This window comes from Saimiri boliviensis, chromosome 13, assembly GCF_048565385.1.
Source record: "Saimiri boliviensis isolate mSaiBol1 chromosome 13, mSaiBol1.pri, whole genome shotgun sequence".
Taxonomy (NCBI): Eukaryota; Metazoa; Chordata; class Mammalia; order Primates; family Cebidae; genus Saimiri; species Saimiri boliviensis.
Window position 1 is genome coordinate 113,806,848 of NC_133461.1, and position 16,690 is coordinate 113,823,537.

At 38.3% G+C, this 16,690-nt stretch overlaps 2 long non-coding RNA genes across 2 annotated transcripts in view; both read left to right on the forward strand.

Moving 5' to 3' along the window:
* Window positions 1-1,329: 1,329 nt before the first annotated feature.
* On the forward strand, window positions 1,330-10,481 carry LOC141580980 (uncharacterized). The gene is made up of 3 exons (XR_012513390.1): window positions 1,330-1,497; window positions 5,383-5,508; window positions 10,368-10,481. It is a non-coding gene; the product is annotated as an uncharacterized LOC141580980 (long non-coding RNA).
* A 1,707-nt stretch (window positions 10,482-12,188) lies between these two features.
* Window positions 12,189-16,690, forward strand: part of LOC141580981 (uncharacterized) — a 120,334-nt gene continuing 115,832 nt past the window's right edge. Inside the window, exon 1 of the long non-coding RNA XR_012513392.1 lies at window positions 12,189-12,445. This is a non-coding gene — a long non-coding RNA (uncharacterized LOC141580981). The remainder of the gene's footprint in view (window positions 12,446-16,690) is intronic.

Genomic DNA, 16,690 nt, shown 5'->3' on the forward strand with positions numbered 1-16,690 from the left:
TTTTTGCCAGTTAGCACCTCAAAAGGCATCCCGGTCTGAGCTCTGCAGAAGGGACGTGTTTGCAACTCATTGTGAGTCCTCTGGGTGAATCACTGACTGTGCCTATGAACAGGACCAACTGGCCAAAACTGTGAATTGTGATGACCACCACTGTTGTTAGGCTGAACCCTTGTTAAACAGGACAGTGGTTTTCAGTACCAGCTAAAAGAATTTTAAAATGTTGACCATTTATATTATTTAAGTAATGTGCTACCATTTATAGTCATTTATATGACATTAATATACCATTTATATCACATATGCCATTAAGTAAAATAAAGTCAACATTTATATTACTGAAGCAATGTGCTACAGAAACCCTAAAGGGGTTTCTGTAACATTAAATTGATGGCTCTCTAGTGCAGTCCATAATCACCTGTAGGGCGTGTTGGGCCACAGATTGCTGGTTTCCACTCAGAGTTTCTTATTCAGTAGGTCTGGGTGGGGTCTGAGAATCTGCATTTATAATAAGTTCTCAGACACAACTGATGCTGCTGGTTCGGGAACCACAATATGAGAACTATGGTTAAGCCTCACGCCACAGCATTCCTATAGCAAGAGCCACCTGTGCTAATTCAGGGTAACTTGTTGGCTGCAAACTGTAACCATAGGCAACTTCTTTAGCAATATAAACCTCTAGATAAAAGAAACACTCGACAGTCATAGTAGAAACATATATGGTCAATGAAATATCTTTTATCCAAATGGGAACATGTGTCTTACAGCCTCAAAAGAATATTTTCACCTAGACTGCACTAAAGTAACAAGATAAATCTGAAACTAAAACTTAAAACGGCCTTTATGAACAGAAACACTTTGACACCTCAGGTAAAGGGCTACATATTTCCCTCTCTATTTTCATATCTTAGCTTTAAGATGAAATGACATTGTCATTTTACTTATAATAGGAGAACCTACGAATAGGAGAACTTAAATAACATTGTCATTTGACTTAAAACAGGACAACCTAGAAAGTTGATTCCTGCTTATTAGTGCAAACCAAAGGGGTTATTTCCAAATATTTTCAGTTTAGTTTTTGTTCATGTGTAATATAAATGATTTAAAAGCCAGGTTTCGGGGAAAGCTGCCATAAATGTGTTTAATAGTTGCTGCCTCAGCATCCATTTTCAGACCTGACCTAAGTTGTCTGAAGCCCAGTCTCACTGTATCCCCTCCGATCTGGGTAACCCTCCCCCTCCCTGAGTGGTCGTGATGCGGCCCATCCCGCCGAGTCAGAACCCACCCATCACACAGCTGCTGGTCATGATAAAACCTAATGGTCGACACCAGAGCCCTGTAAATAAGCCCAGCTCCACGTGTTCTCTTAAATCAGCAAAGCCACACCCTCACGGGAAAGCCCGAGAAGAAAGCTTCAGGCCCTCCCTCTGCTCTCTGGTTCCTCACGGCCTTCAGACTGCCCCTCGGGCTCCAGACGCTCCCCGACCTTCTCCAGGATGTGTAAGTTAGAGATTTCTTCTGTTCCTGTGTTTTGGTGTTGCCTCCTCCTTGTGCCTTACCTGACTGACACCCCAGAGCCTGCCTTTCCTCCTGGCCAGGGCTCTCCTGGAGATGGGCTGGCTTCTGGCCTCCTTTAAAGAGAGACCTCAACCAAATTAGAGAGAAACCTAAATAAATAAATCACAACAGAAAGCTTGGTTTTTTACTTAAAATCCATATTTATAACATAAAATGTGTTTATGCTAGATTTAGAACACACTAGGCCTGTTCTAGCTCTAAATTGCACTGCTATCTTGTAGTATGCAGTTATTCCTCATTTTATTTTCCACTTGAAGTCATTGTATTTCCTCAGTTTATAAACACCTTGAATTCTTGAGCTGAAAAGACAGGTTAACTTGATAGGGCATCTCCCTTAGGAACCATAACCCCCAATGCAGAACAAATTAAATGTGCAAAACTGAGCACCATGTCCTATGTTATTAAAGATAGAATATAATGCTGAAAGGCAAGAAAGTCTTTATGAAGAAGTTTAAAGGAGTAGAAGAATGGACAGATGAACTGGAAATGGAAAGATCAGTTTTCCTTTCCTTTAGGAGTAAGCCCCTTTGGAAACTAGCTGGTAAATGTCACAGTCCCTTTAGATGGCAAGGTTAGTGAATACTAAGAAAACACTAGGGTACAAGTGTTCATCACGCAAAGCACACCTGTAATATTTCATCTGGTCTCTCAGTGACCCTAGAAGAAACAAGAGATGTTTTCAGATGAGGAGATTGGGCTTCAGGGTGAAATTAGGAGACTGGTAAGACTCACAGAGAGAGTCAGTGGTGGAACGGAGTTCAGATCCACATTCTTCCAACTGCAAGCACAGGGCATTTTCCACTAGTCAGTGCACTAACCCAAGAAATCTAATTTTTCCAAACATTTAAAATGATGCTATGGCCATCTGAGTAAAACCACTTTTGGCCTCTACTTCTGTTTCCTCATTACCAGCCTACCATTGTTTATCTGATATGGGCAGCAGAATTAAGATGTAATGAAGTCTAACAGAACCCCTCATTACCTGTGTAGATACAGTAGTAACAGAGATGGTGATATCGTTTGAATGTTTGGGCCCTTCAAGTCTCATGTTGAAATGTGATCCCCAGTGTTGGAGGTAGGGCCTGCTGGGAGGGAGGTGTTGGCTCATCGGGCAGATCCTTCCTGAATGGCTTGGTGCCCTCCTCACAGTAATGGCTGAATTCCTGCTCTCTTCACTCACTGAGATCTGGTTGTTAAAGTGTGATACTGCCCCCGTCTCTCTCTTGCTTCCTCTCTCACTATGTTAGGTGCCAGCTCCCCTTTGCCTTCTGCCATGGTTGTAAGCTCCCTGAGGTCTCACAAGAAGCAGATGCTGGTGCCATGCTTCTTGGACAGTCTGCACAACCATGAGTCTAATCACCCTCATTTCCCTATAAATTACCCAGCCTCAGGTATCCCTTTATTACAGCAATGCAAATTGGACTAATACAGATGAAGAGATAAAGTATTAATTTAGAAGATGTTTATATACATATATATAAATATATATATATATACATATACATATGCATATATATGTATATATGTATATATGTATATATGTTTAACATTCTCACTGAGACTGGGAGGTGTTAGAGACACATAATTGAAAACGAAATCTCCCCCCAACCAAGAAAACTTCTCCACGAAGGTAGAAGAGAAAGAAATACTATTATTACACTTTAATTTCCGGGGTACATGTGCAGAACGTGCATTTTGCTACATAGGTATCCACACGTCTTGGTGCTTTGCTGCATCTGATCCTCCCATCAACTACACTAGGTATTTCTCGTGTTATCCCTTCCCAATCCCCCCACCCCTACCTGTTCCTCCCCACCCCTCCCCCACCACCCACAAGCCCCAGTGTGTGATGTTCCCCTCCCTGTGTCCATGTGGTCTCATTGTTCACCATCCACTTATATTTTAGAAAAAATATGTTTTAAGTTCTGCAATACATGTGGAGATCATGTAGGCTTGTTCAATAGGTATACACATGCCATGGTGGTTGTTACTTCATCCATTGCCCCGTCATCTACATTAGGTATTTCTCCTAATGCTATCCCTCCCCAATTCGCCCACACCCTGCTATTCCTCCCCTAGCCCCTCAGCCCCTGGGCCCCAGTGTGTGATGTTCCCCCACCTGTGTCTGTGTGTTCTCATTATTCAGCACCCACTTATGAGTGAGAACATGCAATGTTGGGTTTTCTGTTCTTGTGTCAGTTTGCTGAGAATGATGGTTTTCAGCTTCATCCATGTTCCAGCAAAGGACATGAAGTTATTTTTTATGGCTGCACAGTATTCCATGGTGTATGTGTGACATATTTTCCTTGTCCAGTCTATCTATGATGGGCATTTGGGTTAGTTCAAAGTCCTTGCTATGGTAAACAGTGCCACAATAAACATACGTGTACACGTGTCTTTATAATTGAAAGTGTTATAATCCTTTGGGTACATATCTAATAATGGGATTCCTGGGTCCAACAATATTTCTATTTCTAGATCCTGAAGGAATCACCACACTGTCTTCCACAATGGTTGAACAATTTACACTCTCAAAAGCAGTGTAAAAGCATTCCTGTTTCTCCACATTGTCTCCAGCATCTGTTGTCTCCAAATTTTTTAATGATTGCCATTCTAATTGGCATGAGATGGTACCTCAAAGTGGTTTTGATATGCATTTCTCTAGTTATCAGTGATGATGAGCTTTTTTTTTTTCATGTTTGTTGGCTGCATGAATGTCTTCTTTTGAAAAGTGTCTCTTCATCTCTGTCACAAAATTTTTTGCCCATTCTTTTGGTTGCCAGTTCACTCTAATGCTAATTTCTTTTGCTGTGCAGAATTTCTTAAGTTTAGATCTCATTTGTCTGTTTTGGCTTCTGTTGCCATTGCTTTTGCTGTTTTAGTCATGAAGTCCTTGCCTATGCTTATGTCCAGAATGGTACTGCCTAGGTTTTTTATGGTGTTAGGTCTTATGTTTAAGTCTTGAATCCATCCGGAGTTGATTTTTATATAAGGTGCAAGGAAGGGATCCAGTTTCAGCTTTCTGCATGTGGCTAGCCAGTTTTCCAACACCATTTGTTACCTAGGGTATCCTTTCCCCATGGCTTGTTTTTGTCAGGTTTGTCAAAGATCAGACAGTTGTAGCTGTGTGGTGTTACTTTCGAGGCCTCTGTTCTGTCCCGTTGGTCTACATATCTGTTTTGGTACCAGTACCACGGTGTTTTTACTACTGTGGCCTTGTAGTACAGTTTGAAGTCAGGTAGTATGATGTCTCCAAAATTGTGTGCTTAGGATTGTCTTGGCTATGTAGGTTCTCTTTTGGTTCCGTATAAAGCTTAAGGTGTTTATTTTCCAATTCTGTGAAGAACGTCATTGGTAGCTTGATGGGGATAGCATTGAATATGTAAATTATTTTGGGCAGTATGGCCAGTTTCACAATATCGATTCCTCCTGACCATGAGTATGAAATGTTTTTATATCTGTTTCTGTCCTCTCTCATTTTCTTAAGCAGTGGTTTGTCCTTCTTTTTGAAGAGGTCCTTCACATGTTTTGTTAGTTGTATTTCTAGGTATTTTATTCTCTTTGTAGCAACTGTGAATGGGAGGTCACTCATGATTTGGCTCTCTGTGTGTCTGTTGCTGATGTACAGGAATGCTCATAATTTTTGCACATTGTTTTTGTATCCTGAGACTTTGCTGAAGTTGCTTATCAACTTAAGGAGATTTGGGCTGAGACAATGGGGTCCTTTAAATATACAATCATGTCATCTGCAAATAGAGACAATTTGACTTCCTCTTTTTCTAATTGAATAACCTTTATTTCTTTTAGCATGAAACCAAAGTGAGATGCACTTCTCAGGAAATCAGCTCAGCAGTTGCAAAGACAGAAAAAAAAAAAAACTCTCACCTTTTTATATAAAAAGCAGATACAACCTTTAACATACAAATTCTCAAGGTAAGCAATAACTTGTCCTCAAGGGGACTTTACAGTCCCATTTGTCACACACCTTTCATCTTAAACGTTCTTAGCAATTGGGGTAACCGTCTCTGTTAGACAATTGTCTTTTCCAAAGAAAAAATAAACTTCTTATGTCTTTATAAAAGGAGATTGTCTTGCAACTTGGAGTAAGATACCTGCGGAACTTACCCTCCCAGCCTCCTACTGAACCTGAGAAATGGAGGTGTTATCTTCCTTGATAATTTTCAAAGTGATGATTCCCAGGCTTTCAGAACAGCATCTTTGGGTCTTAAAACTAATGAGACTAAGTTATCTTTTAAGAATATTTACATACATTTCAATATGACAAAGATGTACAAGCTTTCTAAAATAAACGCCCTAAGCAAAAGGTGTTTCTTTTCTTATTTTTAACATGGAGAATATATGAGTCAGTTAGTAATTATAGGCTTCTAACAAAATACTACAGATTGGGTAAGTTAAACAACAGATATTTATTTCCTCACTGTTCTTGAGGCCGAAAGTCTAAGACGAAGGTGCCAGTGGGGTTGGCTTTTGGTGAGACTGCTCTTCCTATCTTGGAGACAGTTACCTTTTCACTCCCTCCCATGTGGCCTTTTCCCCATGCACAGGGAGAGGGATCTCTTGTGTCTCTTTCTCCTCTTAGAAGAACACCAGTCTTATCATACTGAAGCCCAATCCTTGTCATCTCATCTAACCTTAATTAACTCTTTAAAGGCCCTCTCTTCCAATAAAGTCACACTGGAGGGTAGGACTTCCACATGCAAATTTAGTGTGGGGCACAATTCAGTCCTTTACATAGAGTCGAGCTTCTTATTTTTAGTTGGCCTTTGTCCTTATGGGAATAACAAGCCAGGCTGAGTCCTTCTCATCATGGGGCATGTATTGGAAGAAGAGATGATGAAAAGCAAGTACATTTATCACTTGCAAGTAATAATCAAGGAAAGAAACAGTGATGAGTGAAGGCCCTTGGCTCAAGGATGAGAAGATACCTGTGAGCTCCTGGTTAGCCAGGTAGTAAATCAAGCACTCCTGATGATTTGGAAAGAATGGAGCTAGAAAAACCAATTCATGAAAGCAGAATCATCTAGATAGTCAGTGATATAACTAAGTCGTATGTACTATTTAGGCCATCGATCAATAATTTATCAACATTCCACTTACATATTAGCTCATTTGTTTATGCACTCAACATTTAATCACCCCTAGATTCATTGTACACATCAGTATGGCTGAAAACTACCCAGATAATTTTTTCCTTCCTGCAATCACTTACTACCACTGTAGATTTTATGAAACTATTAATCAGGTTTGAACTTAGATTTCAATTTCAAGCTGTTGTCATGTTGATTTTACACAAAGAATTATGAGGTGACATGTCAGAATTCTCTTCCTACCAGTACAGTTCACAAAACCCATGAAACATTTATATGGCTTGAAGCATCATATGTGCTCAGTTTATGGTGAGAAAACAGTTATCTGCATTTCTTCCCAGTTTTAAAAAAACAACCATCAACTAATTGAAAAAGCATAACTCAAAATAACAGAAAGATGGTCTAAATAAATTTACAAGATTATGTAGTCTGATAACATCCACAGATAGATAGTAAACTTACATCGAAGGAGTTTGGGATGAGTCTTCACTCATGAAGTACTGAGTTTCAGAACTCAGTACTTCCCTCTTCTCAATGTATGGCCATTCTGTTGGTAGGGTGGATTTTCATCACTGGAAGCAGATGTTACACTGTTCCTCCCCTCAGGCAATCTGGCTTAGAGGAAGGCAAGTGAAGGCCAGATGAGACTGAGCCTGCACCCATCTCCCCATGCCCATCCAACCCTCTGATTCTCTACCCTGTGCATCTTGAAGTCAAGTTAGGTATGTTTTAATGACTGCGTCATAGTTTAAAGAGATGAAAGCGATGATGATTCATTGTGCATTTGTTAAACCAAGTTTCAGACATGATTAACGTGGGCCCTGGACACCAAGCATGGGTGAATTATTTTAGTCTCAGGAAGACAGGTTTTGTAATGTATTTTGTATTAGGTAGAATGAGAAAGTAGAGAGATTGGAGAGTCCTAGATAAGCTGATAGAGAATGGGTAGGACCCCACTGGCACCTTCTCACCCTTCTCCTGACCAGCAGACTGCTGGTTAATCCCGGCTTTGGTCTCACCTAGCTTCCTACGTGGTTCATCAGTGGCAGTGGGGCACAATGCATTATCTGCTGAAACACAAAGAAAATGCTGATGCATTTCACATTTATTTCCTCAAGTCAATTGAACTTTCCCCTAAAATACGGTCACATTATTAATTACTTTAAATCTTGTCTTTGCCACATATTATGTGTAACATTGAGTAAGCAATTTAACTTTTCTACGTCTCATTCCCTCATCTGTAAAATGAGGTTGACAATAGTGTCCCCTGAGGGTGGTTGGTGAGAATATTAAATAAATCAATATATGTAAACCTCTTAGAACCATGCCTAGTGCATAACAAATACTTCATAGAAAGATTCTTTGTTATTTTATTTTATTTTCCACAAGTTATTGGGGTGCAGGTGGTATTTGGTTACATGAGTAAATTCTTTAGTAATGTGTGAGATCCGAGTGCACCCATCGCCTGAGCAGTATACACGGCATTGTATTTGTTGCTTTTGTCCCTTGTGCCTCCCCCCCTCCACCAAGTCATCGAAGTCCACTGTGTCATTCTTAAGCCTTTGTGTACTCATAGCTTAGTTCCCGCATATCAGTGAGAACATACAATATTTGGTTTTCCATTCTCGAGTCGCTTCACTTAGAATAAGTCACTAATCTCATCTAGGTTATGGCAAATGCTGCTAATTTATTCCTTTTTTGGCTGAGTAGTATTCCATCATGTATATGTATGCCAGTTTCTTTATCCACTCATTTATTGATGGGTATTTGGGTTGGTCCCATGATTTTGCAGTCGTGAATTGTGTTGCTATAAACATGCATGTGCAAGTATCTTTTCTCAAATAATGACTTTTTTTCTGAGTAGATATCCAGTAGTGGTATTGCTTGATCAAATGGTAATTCTACTTTTAGTTCTTTAAGGAACTCCGCCCTGTTTTCCGTAGTGGCCGTACTAGTTTATATTTCTTCTAGCAGTGTAGAAGTGTTCCCTAATTGCCACAACCATGCCAACATCTACTGTTGTTGTTGTTGTTGTTGTTGTTTTTACATTCTTTGATTATGACCATTCTTGCAGAAGTAAGGTGGTATTGCATTGTTGTTTTGATTTACATTTCCCACATCATTAGTGATGTTGAGCATTTATTAAATTATTTGCTAGCCATTTGTATGTCTTCTTTGGAGAATTGTCTATTCATGTCTTAGCCCACTTTTGGATGTGGTTGATTGAATTTTTCTTACTGATTTGTTTGAGTTTGTTGTGGATTCTGGATATGAGTCCTTTGTCAGAAGTATATGTTGTGAACATTTTCTCTCACTCTGTGAGTTACCTGTTTATTCTGCTGGCTGTTATTTTTGCCATGCAAAAGCTCTTTAGTTATCTCTCAGCTATTTATCTTTGTTTATGTTGCAATTGCTTTTGGGTTTTTAGTCGTAAAATCTTTGCCTAAGCCAATGCCTAAAAGGGTTCTTCCAGTGTTATCTTCTGGAATTTTTGTAGTTTCAGGTTTTAGGTTAAAGTCTTTAATCTGTCCTGAGTTGATTTTTGTATAAGGTGAGAGATGAGGATTCAGCTTTATTCTCCTACATGTGGCTGGCCAGTTATCTCAGCACCATTTGTTGAAAAGGGTGTCCTTTCTCCACTTGATGTTTTTGCTTGCTTTACTGAAGATCAGTTGGCTGTAAGTATTTGGTTTTATTTCTGGATTTTCTATTCTGTTCCCATTGATCTACGTGCCTGTTTTTATACCAGTACCATGTTGTTTTGGTGACCATGGCCTTACAGTTTGAAATCAGGAAGTGTGATGCCTCCAGATTTGTTCCTTTTACTTAGTCGTGCTTTGGCTATGTTGGCTCTTGTTTGTTTCCATATGAATTTTAGAACTGCTTTTCTTGAACTCCCGACCTCAGGTGATCCACCCGCCTTGGCCTCCAAAATGCTCGGATTACAGGCATGAGCCACCACGCCCGGCCTTAGAACTATTTTTCTAACTCTGTGAAGAATGATGGTAAAATTTTGATGGGAATTGCATCGTGTTTATACATTGCATGTATTTGTACATTGCAGTATGCTCATTTTTACAATATTGATTCTACCTATCCAGGGTCATGTGATGTGTTTTCATTTCTTTGTGTCATCTATGTTTTCTTTCATCCGTGTTATGTAGTTTTCCTACTAGAGGTCTGTCCACCCTTTTGTTAGATATATTCCTAAGTATTTTTTTTTTCTTTTTTTTTCTCTTTAACACTTAAAGCGGGGACCGTTTTAGCTGTGTGTTTTGAAAAAGTTGTGTGCTCTTCAAAGAGAAAGCTACTTTTGCTGTGACTTTGGGTTCGAGGGGAAATGGGAGTCCTCTTCAGTCAGCAGGGATGACACCTGAGTCCTTTGCAGTCCTCTTGTCTGCCTCTGAGGGTGAAATGAGAGTGGTCCCTGTCATCATGAGCCATGTCTGAAAGAATTATTCACATTTCGTACGAGAATAGACGGGTGAAATAGCGAAAGGTGTGTCTTCCTTTGGAGCATGGACGGGTTCAAAGCCCACCTCATACCACTAAGTATTTTGCTGAACACGAGCAGTTGTGTGTGCGGCCTGTGTTTGGGTGTTTTTTGTGTCACTCTGTGTGTGTGTGTGTTTGTCTGTGTTTCTGTCTCCATTCCTGAGCAGCAAATCATTTTTCCTCTTTTAGCATGTTACTCAGAACCGTGGATGTAGCCCAGCACTCCAGAAAACACAATCCATGTATGGTTGAAGGAATTTTTCTTGATGATGAGTGAGAGGGTGGTGACTGAAATCAGTTCATTTCCCATTGACCACTGAGGCCACATCTCTCAGGTGAGAAGCAAAGTGAGAATTTGAACCAGGCACATTCTCCCTAGAGACAATGGGCACAAGACAGGTCCGATGGAATCTAATGTCTTTTCATGTTGACATCAATCCCGTCAAGCTCTCGTTAAGCCATTGAAGTGTCACATTGGGCCTGGGGGAGGCGGTGCACCCTGTGGAATTACACGTCCTAAGATTTGGGTTTGATTTCCAGCCCTCTGCCAGTCAGTCTGCCAGGCACTTTCAAGTGACAAGCCTTAGGTGAGTCCCTTTCTGTCTCTGTTTCCCAATTCCTTCACAGGGATTTATGTGGGCCTTGAGGCCCACTGGGAAAAGATCCCTCTGCCAGCTCAGTGCCGGCTTTCTTGATTTGACTTGTCAATCTGGACTTGAATACACCTTTGGTTTTGGATCGACTCTATTACCTCTCCTAGAAATTGACACACAAAACTGACCGTTGATTGACAAAATGAGAAGCAGTTTTCCAGAATTCAAATAGAACTTAATACTTTCTTACTAAAAGAATGCTCAACTCAAGGGGACACAGATCACTCGTTTTGACTTCATGACATATGGCAGGTAGAGACAACTTTTTCAAAACACACAGCTAAAACTGTCCGTGCTTTGAATGCAAGACAAGTTTTTCAGAATACACAGCTAAAACGGTCCCCCTTTAAGTGCTTTAGTACTTAAATCGGGGACCATTTTAGCTGTGTATTTTGAAAAAGTTTTGTGCTCTTCAAAGAGAAAGCTACTTTTGCTGTGACTTTGGGTTCGAGGGGAAATGGGAGTCCTCTTCAGTCAGCAGGGACGACACCTGAGTCCTTTGCAGTCCTCTTGTCTACCTCTGAGGGTGAAATGAGAGTGGTCCCTGTCATCATGAGCCATGTATGAAAGAATTATTCACATTTCCTACAAGAAAAGTCGGGTGAAATAGCGAAAGGTGTGTCTTCCTTTGGAGCATGGACAGGTTCAAAGCCCACCTCATACCAATAAGTATTTTGCTGAACACGAGCAGTAGTTTGTGCGGCCTGTGTTTGGGTGTTTTTTGTGTCACTGTGTGTGTGTGTGTGTGTGTGTGTGTGTGTGTGTGTGTGTCTGTGTTTCTGTCTCCATTCCTGAGCAGCAAATCTTTTTTCCTCGTTTAGCATGTTACTCAGAAACGTGGATGAAGCCCAGCACTCCTGAAAATACAATCCATGTATGGTTGAAGGAATTTTTCTTGATGATGAGTGAGAGGGTGGTGACTGAAACCAGCTCATTTCCCATTGACCACTGAGGCCACATCTCTCAGGTGAGAAGCAAAGTGAGAATTTGAACCAGGCACATTCTCCTTAGAGACAATGGGCCAAAGACACGTCCGATGGAATCTAATGTCTTTTCATGTTGACATCAATCCCGTCAAGCTCTCGTTAAGCCATTGAAGTGTCACATTCGGCCTGGGGGAGGCGGCGCACCCTGTGAAATTACACGTCCAAAGATTTGGATTTGATTTCCAGCCCTCTGACAGTCAGTATGCCAGACACTTTCAAGTGACAAGCCTTAGGCGAGTCCCTTTCTGTCTCTGTTTCCCGATTCCTTCACAGGGATTTATGTGGGCCTTAAGGCCCACAGGGAAAAGATCCTTCTTCCAGGTCAGTGCCTGCTTTCTTGATTTGACTTGTCAATGTGGAGTTGAATACACCTTTGGTTTTGGATTGACTCTATTACCTCTCCTAGAAATTAACACAAAAAATGACAGTTGATTGACAAGATGAGAAGCAGTTTTCCAGAATTCAAATAGAACTTAATCCTTTCTTACTAAAAGAATGCTCAACTCAAGGGGACACAGATCACTCGTTTTGACTTCATGAGCTATGGGAGGTAGAGACAAATTTTTGAAAATACACAGCTAAAACTGTCCGTGCTTTGAATGCTAGACAAGTTTCTCAGAATACACAGGTAAAGTGGTCCCCGCTTTAAGTGCTTTAGTATTTGTATTTTTGAAAATAACACAGCTTGGTGGTGTATTTGTATTATTTTCAAAGATACAGCTAAGGGTTGTATTTTTTTTTTTGAAAATAACACAGCTTCAGGGTGTATTTGTATTATTTTCCAAGATACAGCTAAGGGTTGTATTGTAATTTTGAAAATAACAGAGCTTGGGGGTGTATTAGAATTATTTTCCAAGATACAGCTAAGCGTTGTATTTGTATGTTTGAAAATAACGCAGATTGGTGGTGTATTTGTATTATTTTCCAAGATACAGCTAAGGGTTGTATTTGTATTTTTGAAAATAACACAGCTTGGGGGTGTATTTGTATTATTTTCCAAGATACAGCTAAGGGTTGTATTTGTATTTTTGAAAATAATGCAGCCTGGGGGGTGGGTGGTATTTGTATTATTTTCCAAGATATAGGTAAGGGTTGTATATGTATTTTTGAAAATAACACAGCATGGGGGGGTATTTGTATTATTTTCAAAGATACAGCTAAGGGTTGTATTTGTATCTTTGAAAATAACACAGCCTGGGGGGGTATTAGTATTATTTTCAAAGATACAGTGAAGGGTTGTATTTGTATTTTTGAAAACAACACAGCCTGGGGGGGGGGTATGTGTATTATTTTCAAAGATACAGCTAAGGGTTGTATTTGTATTTTTGAAAATAACAGAGCCTGTGGGGGTATTTGTATTATTTTCAAAGATACATCTAAGGGTTGTATTTGTATTTTTGAAAATAAAACAGCCTGGGGGGGTATTTGTACTATTATCCAAGATACAGCTAAGGGCTGTATTTGTATTTTTGAAAATAACACAGCTTGGGGGGGTGTATTTGTATTATTTTCCAAGATACAGCTAAGGGTTGTATTTGTATTTTGGAAATAACAGAGCCTGGGGGTGCATTTGTATTATTTTCCAAGATACAGATAAGGGTTGTATTTGTATTTTTGAAAATAACACAGCCTGGGGGTGTATTTGTATTATTTTCCAAGATACAGCTAAGGGCTGTATTTGTATTTTTGAAAATAACACAGCTTGGGGGGGTGTATTTGTATTATTTTCCAAGATACAGATAAGGGTTGTATTTGTATTTTTGAAAATAACACAGCTTGGGGTGTGTATTTGTATTATTTTGCAAGATACAGCTAAGGGTTGTATATGTATTCTTGAAAATAACAAAGATTGGGGGGTGTATTTGTGTTATTTTCCAAGATACAGATAAGGGTAGTATTTGTATTTTTGAAAATAACACAGCTTTGGGTTATATTTGTATTATTTTCCAAGATACACCTAAGGGATGTATTTGTAGTTTTGAAAATAACACAGCACGGGGGTGTATTTGTATTATTTTCCAAGATACAGCTAAGGGTTTTGTTTGTATTTTTGAAAATAACACAGATTGGAAGTGTATTTGTATTATATTCCAAGTTACAGCTAAGGGTTGTATTTGTATTTTTGAAAATAACACAGCTTGTGGGTGCAGTTGTATTATATTCCAAGATACAGCTAAGGTTTGTATTTGTATATTTGAAAATAACACAGCTTGGGGGTGTATTTGTATTATTTTCCAAAATACAGCTAAGTGTTGTATTTGTATATTTGAAAATAACACAGATTGGGGGTGTATTTGTATTAATTTCCAAGATACAGCTAAGGGTTGTATTTGTATTTTTGAAAATAACACAGCTTGGCGGTGTATTTGTATTATATTCCAAGATACAGCTAAGGGTTGTATTTGTATTTTTGAAAATGACAGAGCTTGAAGGTGTATTTGTATTATTTTCCAAGATAGAGCTAAGGGTTGTATTTGTATTTTTGAAAATAACACAGATTGGTGGTGTATTTGTATTATTTTCCAAGATACAGTTAAGGGTTGTATTTGTATTTTTGAAAATAAAACAGCTTTGTGGTGTATTTGTATTATTTTCCAAGACACAGCTAAGGGTAGTATTTGTATTTTTGAAAATAAAACAGCTTGGTGGTGTATTTGTATTATTTTCCGAGATACAGCTAAGTGCTGTATTTGTATTTTTGACAATAACACACCTTGGCGGTGTATTTGAATTATTTTCCGAGATACACCTAAGAGTTGTATTTGTATTTTTGAAAATAACACAGCTTGGGGCTGTATTTGTATTATTTTCAGAGATACAGTTAAGGGTTTTATTTGTATTTCTGAAAATAACACAGCTTGTGGGTGTATTTGTATTATTTACCGAGATACATCTAAAGGTTGTATTTGAATTTTTGAAAATAACAAAGCTTGGGGGTGTATTTGTATTATTTTCCGAGATACAGCTAATGGTTGTATTTGTATTTTTGAAAATAACACAGATTGGCGGTGTATTTGTATTATTTTTGAGATACAGCTTAGGGTTGTATAAGTATTTTTGAAAATAGCACAGCATGGTGCTGTATGTGTATTATTTTCTGAGATACAGCTAAGGGTGGTATTTGTATTTTTGACAATAACACAGCTTGGGGGTGTATTTGTATTATTTTCCGAGATAGAGCTAAGGGTTGTATCTGTATTTTTGAAAATAACACGGCTTGGTGGTGTATTTGTATTATTTTCCGAGATACAGCTAAGGGTTGTATTTGTAGTTTTGAAAATAACACAGCTTGGGGGTTTATTTGTATTCTTTTCCGAGATAGAGCTAAGGGTTGTATTTGTATTTTTGAAAATAACACAGCTTGGGTTATTATTTGTATTATTTTCCGAGATACAGCTAAGGGTTGTAGTTGCATTTTTGAAAATAACACAGCTTGGGGGTGTATTTGTATTATTTTCCAAGATACAGCTAAGGGTTGTATTTGTATTTTTGAAAATAACACAACTTAGGGGTGTATGTGTATTATTTTCGAGAGACAGCTAAGTGTTTTATTTGTATGTTTGAAAATAACACAGTTTGGGGGTGTATTTGTATTATATTCCAAGATACAGCTAAGGATTGAATTTGTATATTTGAAAAGAACACAGCTTGGGGGTGTATTTGTATTATTTTCCAAGATACAACTAAGTGTTGTATTTGTATTTTTGAAAATAACACAGCTTGGGGGTGTATTGGTATTATTTTCCAGGATACAGCTAAGGGTTGTATTTGTGTTTTTGAAAATAAAACAGTTTGGGGGTTTATTTGTATTATTTTCCCAGATAGAGCTAAGGGTTTTGTTTGTATTTTTGAAAATAACACAGCTTGGGGTGTATTTGTATTATTTTCCAAGATACAGCTAAGGGTTGTATGTGTATTTATGACATTAACACAGCTTAGGGGGTGTATTTGTATTATTTTCCAAGATACAGCTAAGGGTTGTATTTGTATTTTTGAAAATAACACATCTTGGGTGCTGTATTTGTATTATTTTACAAGATACAGTTAAGGGTTGATTTGGTATTTTTGAAAATAAAACAGCTTGGGGGGTGTATTTGTATTATTTTGCAAGATCCAGCTAAGAGTTGTATTAGTATTTTTGAAAATAACACAGCTTGTGGGGGGTATTTGTATTATTTTCCAAGATACAGGTAAAGGTTGTATTTGTATTGTGGAAAATAACACAGCGAGGGGGTGTATTTGTTTTATTTTCCAAGATACAGCTAAGGGTTGTATTTGTATTTTTGAAAATAACACAGCTTGGGTGTGTATTTGTATTAATTTCCAAGATACAGCTAAGCGATTTATTTGAATTTTTGAAAATAACACATCTTGGGGGTGTATTTTTATTATTTTCCAAGATACAGCTAAGTGCTGTATTTTTATTTTTGAAAATAACACAGCTTGGGGGTGTATTTGTATTATATTCCATGGTACAACTAAGGGTTGTATTTGTATTTTTGAAAATAAAACAGATTTGGGATGTACTTGTATTATTTTCCAAGATACAGCTAAGGGTTGTATTTTTGCTTTTGAAAATAACACATCTTGGGGGTTTATTAGTATTATTTTCTAAGATACAGCTAAGGGTTCTATTTGTACTTTTGAAAATAACACAGCTTGGGAGTGTATATGTATTATTTTCAAAGATACAGCTAAGGGTTGTATTTTTACTTTCGAAAATAACACAGCTTGGGGGTGTATTTGTATTATTTTCCAGGATACAGCTATGGGTTGTATTTGTATTTTTGAAAAGAACACAGCTTGGGGGTGCATCTGTATTATTTTCCGAGATACAGCTAAGTTTTGTATTTGTATTTTTGAAAATAACACA